Below are 13,564 nucleotides of genomic sequence, written 5' to 3' on the forward strand. Positions count from 1 at the left end.
AGGTTCCGTCATTATATTCCCATAAACCTCTTGAGAGAGACGAAACCGTGACTCTCTATAAAAGAGCGTTTGGTTTGCTGATGTAACAGCAGCGTCACCGCTTGTGCACGTGCATTTTACTTAATACATACATATGTCATGAATTTTCGTTTTTTTTTGTACCTCTTGTACATTTTAGTACATATATAATAGGAATTGGAAGCCTGGTTATGTTTGTAGTCCTCTGTAAAAGAAAGCCTGTATAGAAGAGAAACCTCTTTAAATGAGAAAAATGTCCCGGTCTCTTGGGCTCTCTTATATCCAGGTTCGACTGCACTTGTCTTCAATGAGAAAAGGGAATAAAGAAAAGAAAGGGGGAGATTAAGGAAGAACGAGTCAGTAATTTTATTTGTTTTTTTTTTCCACGTTATAAAAAATAATTGAGAATAAAAACAATGCAACCTCACTTGAGTGAGTTACCCGTGTCAAAGACATTTTACTTTTACCCAGTTCCACTATCTATTTTTGATAGCCTTTTAAAACATTTTCTCGTTACTCATTGTTTTAATGGACAGTAAAAGTCGGTTATAGCTTTTAATTGCACAATACTCAAAATTCGTTTCTACCAAAGTTGTTTTAGTTTGTATTTGTTTAAGTTGTCTTTGTGTTGAGGATCTAGTGATTACATTCTTTGCATGTGTTGTATTGTAGGGTTATGTCTTTCGTTTGAGTAAAAATAGTATTCGAATCTGTAAGCGAGTATTGTTTTAGCGTATAATTGCAGAAATTAAACAGAGATACTGTAGAAACAAATTTTTTGGTTGTATTTTTAATAATTACTAAGCTTTATGGTAAATCATATCATGCAATAAAAATAAATCTGAGTATCATCTGCGTAGCAGTAAGACCACAATCCACATTCTTTGAAAATGTTTTCTATATCTTTAGTGTAAAGGAGATAGAGGAGTGGTCCGAGTACTGACCCTTGAGGCACTCCAGTAGACTTTAATTAATTAACTTTGATTAAGCACTATTGCTTCGTGTTACACTGATACTTTTTTTTTTTCAACAGCATGTTTTCTGTTTCTGCTGTTCGTAGTTAATACATAGTTTCAATAACTAATATTATTTCTAACATTACAACAGATATGAAGAACATTTTAGAGAAAACAATATAGAAGTCCAAGCATTTACAAGGCATGTGAACTGTCATTGGCTAGTTTATGTAGCCACTTTAATATTCACTATTTTGCCTTCGTTTGAACATCCATATACCTTCTCGTAATTATTTTTTTTATGCGGGTGAGAGACTCATCAGACTGAATTATTTCACCTTCTTACTTGACAACTCCTATGTTATTTATTTTTTTCACTCGAGAAAGCTGTGTCTGGGGCTCTAAAATATAGGTATGTTGAATACTTTTTTATTTGCATATGAGAAAACAGAATATACAGAGTAGAACATTGATTATGATACATATTTAATTTTTTTCTGCATACCAATGTATTTATTTATTTTATTTTATTTAGGGAATCAACAGTTTTACATACATATTTTTAGTAAACAAACAGATATAGTGTATAAACTCAGAACTAATAACAGATTTCCACATAGTATACAAAGTTAGTAAAGAAAATATATTACATATCAAATAAATACATACAATTTATACATATAAAAATGTTATTTTCATGAACTCAATATTCAAAGATTTTTTAATATTTATTTTAAGAACATTAAGTTACTGTAAATTGGGCGGGATAGGGACAAAAATGCTTGAAGAGAGGATAAGGAGGGGAGGGGAGATGAACATATTTATTATTATAATGTCTACTAAGTTACATATTACATTTTTAGTGTAAATTTTAAATCTGACAGAGTGACGTTTGTGTAATCTATATTTTTAAATTTTGTATTGTACATTGAAAAAGTCCTACGAAAAAAAGCATTATTAACATACGATGTTTTACTTATTGGTACATGAAACAGGTGGTACCGTCGACAAATCCTAGATGGCACATGTATTGATATTAAACCAAGCAGCTCTGTACAGTCAACCATTCCTGTCATAATTTTGTAAAGCAGTAGTTGGTCCGCACACACTCTGCGGTATTGTAGAGAAATGATTCCATGGAAAGTGGAGGCAGTGAGAGTTGATACATAAGAAATACCGGTTTTGTATTTAAGGTACTTTATAAATTTGTTTTGAATATTTTCTATTCTACTTATATATATGGCATACTGGGGATTCCATATCTGAGAGGCGTATTCCAAATGGCTTCTGACAAATATATAATATAATGAAATAAGAGCCTTTGGATTATCAAAGTGTTTACTCATTCGAATTATGAAACCTAACATGCTCAATGCTTTGGAGGTAATTTTAATGATATGCGATTCAAAAAGTAGTTTTGTGTCTAAAACAATCCCAAGATCTTTAATTTCGTGCTTTCTCATTAGTACATTATTGTTTAGTTTGTAATCAAAATTAAGAGTTTTTCTTATCCTTGTGAATGTAATACAGGCACATTTATTTATATTCAAAAACAGTTTATTTTCAATACAATAGTCAGTTAGACGATTAAGATCGTCTTGAATCATGAGGCAATCTTATAATCGTATAATTTATACTACTAAACAATCAACAAATATAAATACAAACAATAATAATGTCAGTAAATATTAGTATATAAACACTTCCCGACTTTATATATCTACCTATTTAGAGACGTGCCTATCTCTTCGCTAGGACTCTCACTACACACTACTCTGACGCTTTGATTCATTCTCACCTATCTTATTTATCATGCATATGGGGTTTTGCCAGCAAAAATCAGATCTCGGAAATACAAGTTCTTCAGAACAGAGCTCTAGGAAACATTCTTGGACTTAAACGGGATTCCCATGTCAAGGATATCTACCGACAAACAAAGATACTTCCCTTAAAAGTAATGCCACTGCATGACGTAACCAATACTATTTTAAATATCATCAACTTTTCTGCTCACTCAAATTTAAAACACACATTTGGTCATAATATTCATAATTACAATACGCGTTATTCAAGGAATCTTCGTGTGTCTAAGTTTCGCTTAACAATGTTTGGCAGTAGGTCCTTGGAAAATATTGGCCATTCCGAATATAATAAACGGCCTGATGAGCTAGAACACGAAAAACTGAATAAAATATCCAGAAGTGTCGCAATTAAAAAATATTTCTTAAATCTTTTTGATATTGATAATTATTAATGTAGTTTTTAAAACATGGTGTTTTATGTTTCTTATACAATAATGTTTTCTTTTTATTTCGGATGTATTAATTTGTATGATATTATGTATTGTTTTTTTTTATGTATGGTCCCAAATGAGTTTCTAATAACTCCTGGGAGTATAATATGTAATTTTTGTATTTTATGTTTTATTAATAATTAAAATTAAAATTAAAATTTAATAAAGAGACGGGTACGTCTCGGAACCGGTAATCATAAAAAGTAGGTAAGTGGTTTTACACTAATGTAAACTAACATTAGTTTTAATCTTATACCACAAAGTTAATGCTTTAAACATAAATAATATTTTATTTAAACTATTTAATTTTAATGTACCGAAAAGGACAACTCGACAAACCTACCAATACTGTGGCAACAATACTTAGACATCATATGGTAAAAACGCAGTCATCAATTGACTTCACACTCAAGGCAATGAGTACCGAGACGTTGGTAACTCTTGCACGTAAAATTTAGTACATATAGAACGGCTCTTCTCCTATATTTCGTGAGTAGGAGAAGCTAGAAGGTACCTAATAATTCTAGATACCTTTTTTTTATACTGTTTATTAATGTTCAAAATTGTTTAAACTTCTTTATACGTGTTTCTTTTTATTTCTTTTTTCGTTTTTTTTTATATCATTTTATATTTATGAACATAAATATTTACTTTTTACCCAAGTATTCGTTTTAAATCACAATACATATAATTTGTTAATTTTTTTCGTTTAGTGATATTCAAAATAGTTTTTTTAGTTTTTTTTAACTGGCTCAAAGTATTTCTTATATCAAATTATATTTTTTTATCAATAATTTTATAACTGGCAATATTTTTTTACATATTTTTTCTTTTTAGACTTTCTTAATTTGTAAATGAATAATATGGTTCAAAATGCTCTGTTTTACTTATAATTATATGTATGTGTATATAACTGTATTTGTAACTAATATATAAAAGGTACTAAATGCCGTTTATTTAAATACAATAAAAATAGAATTTTTCTTTCACTAGTTGGTTAAATCAACTTGAAAAATGGACAGCATTTTAGTTAAATTTTTGTATAAACGTTTTGATGTGGTACGAGATTCTTTCTCCAACTTATTTTGCTTTCTATCTTCTATTATGTTTCATTAAAAAAATGTGTCTTATCGTCCAGCGAAAGTACGCTGTGAAGAAATTGAATTTTGAATTTTCATTTTCCTGTGAATTCGCAGATTTGGAGAGAGCCTATTATTCATAGAACGCCAATAATCGAGCGCCGACGTGCCATTATACAATAACCGTCCCTCGGCGCATAGCGGCCCGTAACACATCATATGCACTGCCTAGCGCCGCCGTACAACCAGCCAGCGTCGCGGCGCGGCGTCACGTCAGTCTAGATCTGGCGTCGATCGAGCGTAGACGCCGACGCTACGAGCTTCTACAATCCTTACAACGTAAACACGTTGGCGCGAGTTTATATCAGCACAATCGCTGCCTGTTACAAGTACAGTTTTGAATCGCATAATAACATATTCCTTTTGATTCGGTTCAAACAATCGTCAGTCGTATTCGGTGTATATTTTAACAATTGATTCTAACGGTATATTTTAATTTTAAAAACGTGTTATTTTACTCTGATAATTAAGTGATTTTTACTAGTGATTTTTTAAATGATTTTAGCGCAAATATTTATGTTTTTACTAAGTGAATAATAATACCTCGAATTTCCATAGTTCCATAGTATCCGTCAACTTGTTTTTTGTATTTATTTATTTCATTTATCTGTTTTTTCATATTAATGTGTAATATTTCAATACTAATATTTTTAAAATTTCTTTCTTGCTTCACGTATAATTTGAAATGATAGAATTATTTCATTTTACTTGAATTTTCATTAATAATAATTGCCTTTACACATCGCATTTTTCTGTAAATTATAGTTAATGCTTTCAACGGGTTATTTAATTTTTAGGTGTTTTATTTTTTATGTATTTGAATAAAAAGTCATACCTTTATTATATTAATGAATGTCAACATTGAATTGTTATTGTTTTTTAGCATTTATTTTTTAAATTGATGATTTTATTTGATGTTGTTTTATTTAATGATCACAGTCCGTTGCTTTCTTCATGCTATGTATACTGATTTCAATAGTAACATTGCACCCCGGGAATAACAGTGGCACAACTCAAAAAACTCCTTTTTACAGTGGAGCAGTTACACATACACTCGCGCTATCAGTAAACTAAGATTCATTCGCAAAATCAAAGGCACAAAAAAGTTTACTCCCGTGTGTCATCTAGTTTTAAATGTTTTCAGAGATAACAATAGTTCATCACTTTTATTTCTTGAATTTGATTACAAAATCGTAGTAAAGTTTGGAAATTTTTGTTTTTACGGCCATATGTTCATTATTCAAAATTATGTAGATAGAAAATATATTCAGGTACTTTTTTGCATGCATGAAAATGTATTGTTTTTACTTATGCTATTAATATTGCTAGGTTCGACTTATTTTTGTACTTTTATGTGTGATGGATATTAAATCTTCCATTTATATTTACATATTTTTAACACCGTATCTAGAAATTAAGAAATACGCGTCTTGTTTTTTTTAATTTGACCAAACTAGATTCTTAACCTCTCTTGGTACAACTGCATTTTAATTATAATCATAAAGTTACTGTATTTAGTTTTTTAAAACTTTATTTTAAAAAATTCAACAGTGTATATTAAAAAAATGAATAAAATGAACGGCTCACTAAGCACAGTAATAGCTAATAAAAATATGTCAATCGAAGCTAAACTGGCAGTGTACAACGGAGTTTTAGTTCCAACACTTATGTATGAAAGTGAAACATGGAACTGGAAGGATGAAAGCCGAGGGAACGTTGTTGAAATGCGATATCTTAAACGAATGTGTGGAAAATCAATGTTTGACAGTGTTACGAATAATGAAATCAGGAGAGAGCATAAATCTGAATCAAGTATCATTGATAAAATTAAGAAAGAGTGTCTGAGATCGTTTGGTCATGTAGAACGAATGGACGATGAAAGTTTGGTAAAACAAGTATATGTGGCGAAAATGAACGGTAACGTGAGACGAAGACGACTAAGGAAGACGTTGCATGATCAGATAAACCAAAATCTTAAGTTTGGTCATGCCAAAAGCAGACAGAACCGAAAGGCATGCATGACAAGACGTATGAGTGTGGAAGGAGCTAGGAATGTATGCCAAGATAGACGTGTGTGGCGGTCCGTTCTTTCTGCCTACCCGTACGGAGAAATGGCGTGATGATAGTGGTAGGAGTAGTATATAGCATAAGAATTTGTTGTGTCTTCTACCGGTGTGACGATGGTGGTCACGACAAAACCCAAACGCTCGTAAATTTTTTAATAAATACGTAATAAAACTAATAACTATATTTTTGTTATTATCTTCTTCTTCTTCAGCCTTGTTCTCTCCATTCCTTCCTATCACCCGTTTTCATCATCCATGTTTTACCGGCAATAGAAGCGATGTCATCGACCCATCTATTATGTGGCCTTCCAACATTTCTTTGTTTGCCCACGGTCTCCACTTTATTATTCTGGGTGTCCACCTGCCATCATTTTGCCTCGCCAAGTGTCCTGCCCACTGCCATTTCAATTTCGCTGCACGATCCATGATATCCACGACTTTTGTCCGGCGTGGCGCCTTATTTCTCAAGCCGGTGTTCTGTGATGTAATTTACCACTGTAATTGGGCCTCCTGGCCTGTTGTGGTGCAAAAATAAAATTTAATTATTATCCAGTTATTAAATTATACCTTTGTTTGTGTTACGTGTTTCGTTCTTTATTGATATTTTCCAGCCAATATAAGATATTGAAAGTTCTTTAATGGTTTGTTTATTTCGTGCCCGCAATATTTTATTTCAAATTTGTAAACGCTCCGCACTCTGATTGCTATTTTTTGTTTGATTACAAAATACGTGATGTTTTGGACTGTGTATTGACATCAAATATCGAAATCGGTTCGTGATCTAAAAATATTACTTTCTGAAAGTTGAACAAATATTATTTTTCCAATTTGAACACAAACAGCAGTTGATTTTACCAAAATTAATGATTATTCATCAGCCAAAACCTTTTTGATAACTTCATTAAGAGAATTCTCATTATTTTTTCTTTTTTTTTTAGAAAAATAAATATTTGCGTTCTTATAATTTACCCAAATATTTAATTTTGAGGACTATTTTCAACGAGTTGTAAATAACTCACTATTAGAAAATGGGAATCAAGTTGGGGTAGAGTAGGATTCGAACCGCGAGACACTAGCCACAGGACCACAACCCGATTTTTATTTTTATTTTGACACACAGACAAACAGAAAATCATGATTTCTTTTTCTTTAATAAAGAACATGTATTTTTAATTGTAATTTTTTCGTTCTTTTAATTAATAATTACCCCAGACGGCCTCCGCGGTATAATAGTCAAGACGCCTGACTCTTGCAAAGAAGGTTCCGGGTTCCATTCCCGATGAGAAAATACAATTTTAATGTGTTTTTTTAAGCCTGGGTGTTCTGTACTATAATTTACCCTGCCCTGTTGTGGTGCCAAAAAAAAATATTTTGGTGGCCATTTTGAACGAGTTGTAAATTAATCACTTTTAAATAATGGGAATCAAGTTGTGTCAGAGTAGGGTTTGAATTTTGGACCTCTGATCCGTGAGTCCGTGGCACTAGGGACCATAAACCGATTTGACACGACTTGAGGTTTTGGTTTATCTGATTGCGCCACGTCTTTCTTGGTCGTCCTCGTTCTACTCGACCAAAGGATTTCAGTTAACCTTTCTTAATCTTCTTCAACGCTCATGTAGTTTTACAATACTCCTGTCTTGCCTACAAAGTTTTGGAATTGCTTTGGAGATCTCGCTTCCTCTACATGCATTCATCGTCTCATTCACGCGCGCCGATTATTCCGACTTTTGACATGTCCATCTTCAAGTGTTCGTTGGATTTGGTCATGCTATGTCTTTCTCGGTCTTCCTCTATTTCTGCATCTATCAACATTCGTACTGTAAATATTCTTAGCCGTTCTTTCGTTGTCCATTTGCTATACATGTCCAAACCAGCGCAGATCTTTTTTCTTGATTTTGTCTAAAATGCTTATCTCAGCCTTACATAATGTACGGATCTCAGCATTTTTGTGCATCTATCGAGCATAGTTTTACCACACATTCGCCTGAGAGAACGCATTTTGACAGCATTCAGCCTTCTTTCATCCCTATTTTTCTACGTCCATACTTCGCTCCCATACATCAGGGTCGAGACCAGGAAACCATTGTGAACTACTCATTTTTATATATGATTCAATAATCATAATGAATTTAAAATGGTTGAAACCTTTTTTGATATAAGTAAAATTCGTTTGTATAGAATTTAAAAGTATGATTAGAAATATTAACTTCAATACCATCTCTATTCTTAGAGTTGTTTTATCCGCAACCTGCCTTATAAGGAAACCGTACGATTGAAGGTGAAAGTATGTATTATTTATATGTTTCACTCATACTAATGATTTTAAGCGAAGTTCTGAATAGTAACAGCTGTAATATCTTGGTCAGCAAGGTGATCAGTCTTAACCTTCAGGTTATGCCCAGAGTAACATTTCAATATCTTGAGTAATAAAAACACCTTTGCTGACCTAATTCATTAATCTGAAGAGACTCGTGTGAACAAATATATAGAATATTTTAGTTCTAAAACATATTACTTTTACCTGTATTCATGTGTTCTGTGTGTAAAATAGAACCAGGTGACTACTCTCAGCTAAAAATTCTAGAAAAATAAATTCAATTAGTATTGCAAAACTATCTTAGTTTTAATTTTAAATGGTCCTGGTCTATTCCTGACGGAGTGAACGAGAAATGATGATATTTTTATGATGTTATATTTCATTTTTTTCTGGACTGGCTCCTGAAGGTTAAGACTGATCACCTGACCGTCACGTAACAGACGATCGAACTGCGCTGCATTTGGTTTACCAATACGAACGTACGAACTATGCGTACGAACTGTGCCCAGAACTCTCCACTTATACGTTTTGCTAGTGAATATAATTTGAACTTTCCCCTTATTGATACATTTGATTGTAAAAAAATAACATTCAAAATGCGCGTCTTAAAACATACTTTTTTGTCTTATACTTAGTTTCAATAATAAAGTTTTATTTTATTTTATTAAATTTTATCTCTAATTCTTAATATTTTATATATATTTATATTTTCGATACCTGACACCCTCTTTCCAATATAACACCCACACACCCACCCTCTCACTCACTTACACTCACACAAACACACTAGTATGTATTGTACGTGTATTCAATGTATTTCTGTGGATATCTGTCATTGGTTTTATTCTCTGTATATGTTATTTGTTATATTTTTATTACATGTATTACTGTTGATATCCCCAATAAATAAAATAAAAAAATAAATAAAAAATGCAGTGCCTCTATTCACCACTGGTTGCGAGAAGGGAATAATGATGTCATGTTTTTATTGAAAGCTGTTTAATTTTGTCATTTTACACAAAAATATACCGAGAATGATGGGTATGACCAAATTCAACAAATACTTGTAAATGGTTTTGGCAGGAGACTGAATAATCGTCTTGCGTGCATGAGACGTAAATGAATCTAGACGAAGCGAATTGTTTTTGCAAAGACAAAGTGATGTGGCGTTCCATTTTCTGCCTACCCTCACGGATAATCGACGTAATGGTTTGTTTTAATTTTAATCGTGTTTATTTTTTTGTATAAATTATTGATAGTACAAAATTTCATATAAAAATAAACTACAAAATTTCATAATGATAAATGTTCCAAATAGTGACCAAAAAGAGGGTGACAGACGAATTGACTATTTATACTTAGGTTGCTCTGATGGCGATAGGGGCGGGGCATTGAAAGCGGTAAATGTTATTTTTTACTAAAAAACCGCGAATCTTTTCTTAACAAAGAAATTTGAAAAAAAAATACCGTTCGTTATAGCTTAAAAATAATGTTTTTGCAATGTGCGGATCTGAAATGAGGCCACAAGGCCTTTTAAACAGATCCAGGTAAGTGGGTGGGGCTATATATGTAAACATACGTAATATTTCAAGTAATATATACGAATACACATATATATTTATAGAGCATTATGCCTACATTCACAGTATATACATCCATAAAATAAAATAAGTTAACATATTTAGCAATTAAATTATACAACGGTTTTACAATTTTAGATCTACATTTGTCTGTATATTTAAATGACTTTAATCACATTATTTAAGATAATATGTGCTTAAGCTTCTTGTTCGAATATCGAAATTACGTTTTTCCTAATGTACAATTTTTCTTTTTCATAAAATTTGACAGGTGTACGACTGCGTAGAACTTTTACCATAAAATGACCGTAGGGATGAATCACATGCCGTCAAATTAACAATAAATCCGCGACATTGGCATACATACATCCGCGCTGATTTACAACATAATGATGTATTAAATGTGACATTTCTCGACGTGTTTCGCCGGAGGCTCCGTACTAACGAGCACTCCTTTCGTTTGTTTTTGTTCCTTAGAGACTTCCAACCCCCATTTTCCTCGGCCTCCTTCCATCCCCGCCTCGCCCCCGTTTGGCGGAAATTCTTCGAGAAAAAATACATCCATTTTTGGATACATTAAGTGAGCGACACGGCATTAGAAATGATTAATGGAGGCCGAACAGCTTACGCCTTGTTTATGATTGTATATTATTGTACATCGTGGTGTCATGACCTGTTTGGAAGGAAGTTTCTTGCTGTTTTCGTTTATTAACCTTATTATGTAGCAGTTTTCGTGGCTTGTGATAACGCTCAGGTACGAAAAAATCATTTAATCATTAAAATTAACTAAAAAAAAAAACGGTGGACATTTTTGGCAGAGCTCTTTTTAATGAATTTCGAACAGTGCTAACCCGAGTTATTTAATATAATTTATTTTAAAGTTTTTTTTTTTTGTTTATTGAAAAAACCGTTTCCAAAAAAGGTATAAAATTACAAATGTGTTGTACATACATAATTAACAATAACGTTTCTACCGGTTTAATAAAGTAAAAACTCGTGTTTAAAACATTTATTTTTACTATCTTTTTTATTTTCCTTAAAATCATATATTATATGATAAAGGATACTTACACAAATTTTTACTGTATGGAGTTCAGGAAAGTGTGGTTTTTGTGTGTTTTTTAAATTTAGATTTTAATATTTTTATAGTTAGTATTGATTTTAATATTTCAGTAAGATTATTAAAAAAAATTCCCGACATCTAAATAATGATTTAAAGCTGCAGTTGTATTTATTAAATTACTTGAAAGTTTGTTTGAAATATATTTTTTTAAAGATGTCATCATTTGAGGGTACATCTAGTACTTTAAAAACTTAATTTGAAGGGTAAGCTACATGCTTTTTTATGTAATTTTAGCGACTGTATTTTGGGCAGTCAAAATTGGACGTACTAGTTTTATAAATTCACTTGTATATAAAAGGAAAAATATTTTTTTTTAAATATTACAAATATTTCAAACAAAATTAAGGTAAAATGTAAAATGCAGCGAAAGAAAAAGGGAAAAAAGTTTTGAAAGAAAGAAAAGAAGAAAAAAACAGAAAAAGAGATCTTTCTTTAAAATTTGTCATCATCATCATCATTCTATTTCCCCTCCCTAGTTGGAGCATATGGTATCCACAAAGAGCCTCCATACATCTCTATCAGCTGCCGATTCTTTTGCGTCCTCCCAAGTCATGTTCTCGTCCCGAAGTTTTGACATAAACTGCCGACGAACAGTCTTTCAAATTCACTACTCGAATTTCTCCTGAAACAATTCTCAAAGATTTGAATTGTATAATGTATTGTCTTTTAAAAGTAAGTCAAAGTCTGGGAATGTGAATTTTTGGTACAATTTCTTAACACACATTTATAACACACACAAATTAATAACACTGGTAATTTATGTCTATCCGTAGGTATGTCCACGCTGGAGTTAATAATATTGGAACCTTTAATACAACGCTCATTCGTTATGAAAAAAATCCAAAAGTATAGCTTATTACTAGTACAATTACTTTTAATTACTGCAACTTAAGCTTACGTATTTACTTATTCTGGAGCTTAATGTTTCTGGGGCTTAATGTTTTACTTTTGTTTATAGTTCTCATCTTTTTTTGCCGTACAAGCCCCTTAAAAGTTCGCGTAAACTTTTCCGATCTCGGATTCGATAACAAGTAAATTGTTTTTTCCTCACTCCGAATGAAATTATTCTCCCCAAGTTTGCTTGTTACCTGCAGCTTTAAGTTTACCCAAAGTTTTGTGGTTCCAAACTCGTTATTCAATAAATGCAGTCTTTCTCCGTTTTCATGAGATTCGATTCGTAGCCAATCGTGAATAAATCCTTTTCTTTTGTACAGTTTTTATAAGTTTTTCATGCTCCTAGATTAAAGCCTATCACGCGTTTGTGTGGTATATGGTATTTTACTAAACATCCATTTAAAATTAGTTTATATTTCAAATCAAATTTACATATTTTATTATGATAATGCGTGAAAATTAAATAATTTACATTTAAATATCTTTGATTTAGGATTTTTCGCCATTGACTGGGTTTTTTCGTGACTGACACATGTGATTTTGGTCACGGCGTTGATTTGACAATGTCGATCTCAAATAAACCCAGGTACTGTTAAAAAATCGAAATTAAAAAAATTGTAAAACTTAAAAAACGGTTTTTATTCATTTGAAATGCCTGTTAAATTGTAAAATAAAACTGCTTGTATGTATAAATCTTTTTTATAAATTACAAGTCAAAAAATAATTAAAAGCTGATCAGTTAATAAAAGGATTCTCAAAATGTATGTACAGTAGAGTCTTGGTTTTCCGACCTTCGGTTATCCGACCTTCCAAGTTATCCGACCTACCGGGGCACTGCCCCTTTCCTTTACCCGACTGCACCCATTATATTCGCGCGCCAGGCGACAGTCCTCGGTCCTCAAGGCTTACGTAGCTCTTTCGCTGAGTTTTCGTTCGTTAGATTCAGTTATGTTACATGTACATATTTGAAAAGTTTTCGATGCGCAAGTAAAATTATGTAACTACAATATTTAAGTTTGTCCAAATGTTTGTAGACAAAAGACTAGAATAATTCAGTAAGGTGAATCTCTTCACAACAATAAAGGTTTCAGCTCTTTAACTTCACTAAAATCAACAAATGGAAGAATTGAAGAAATATGGATGTTCAAACATAGGCAAAATGGTGAATGTTACACAGC

The 13,564-nt window shown here is 31.9% G+C and overlaps 1 protein-coding gene across 1 annotated transcript in view; it reads left to right on the top strand.

The window, feature by feature from the left end:
- The window catches only part of LOC148284657 (uncharacterized protein CG43867), a 650,259-nt gene that overhangs the window by 437,991 nt on the left and 198,704 nt on the right, over window positions 1–13,564 (top strand). The window lies entirely within an intron of this gene.

This window comes from Micrasema longulum, unplaced genomic scaffold, assembly GCF_059751315.1.
Source record: "Micrasema longulum isolate JH-2025_06_02 unplaced genomic scaffold, ASM5975131v1 h1tg000098l, whole genome shotgun sequence".
Classification (NCBI taxonomy): domain Eukaryota; kingdom Metazoa; phylum Arthropoda; class Insecta; order Trichoptera; family Brachycentridae; genus Micrasema; species Micrasema longulum.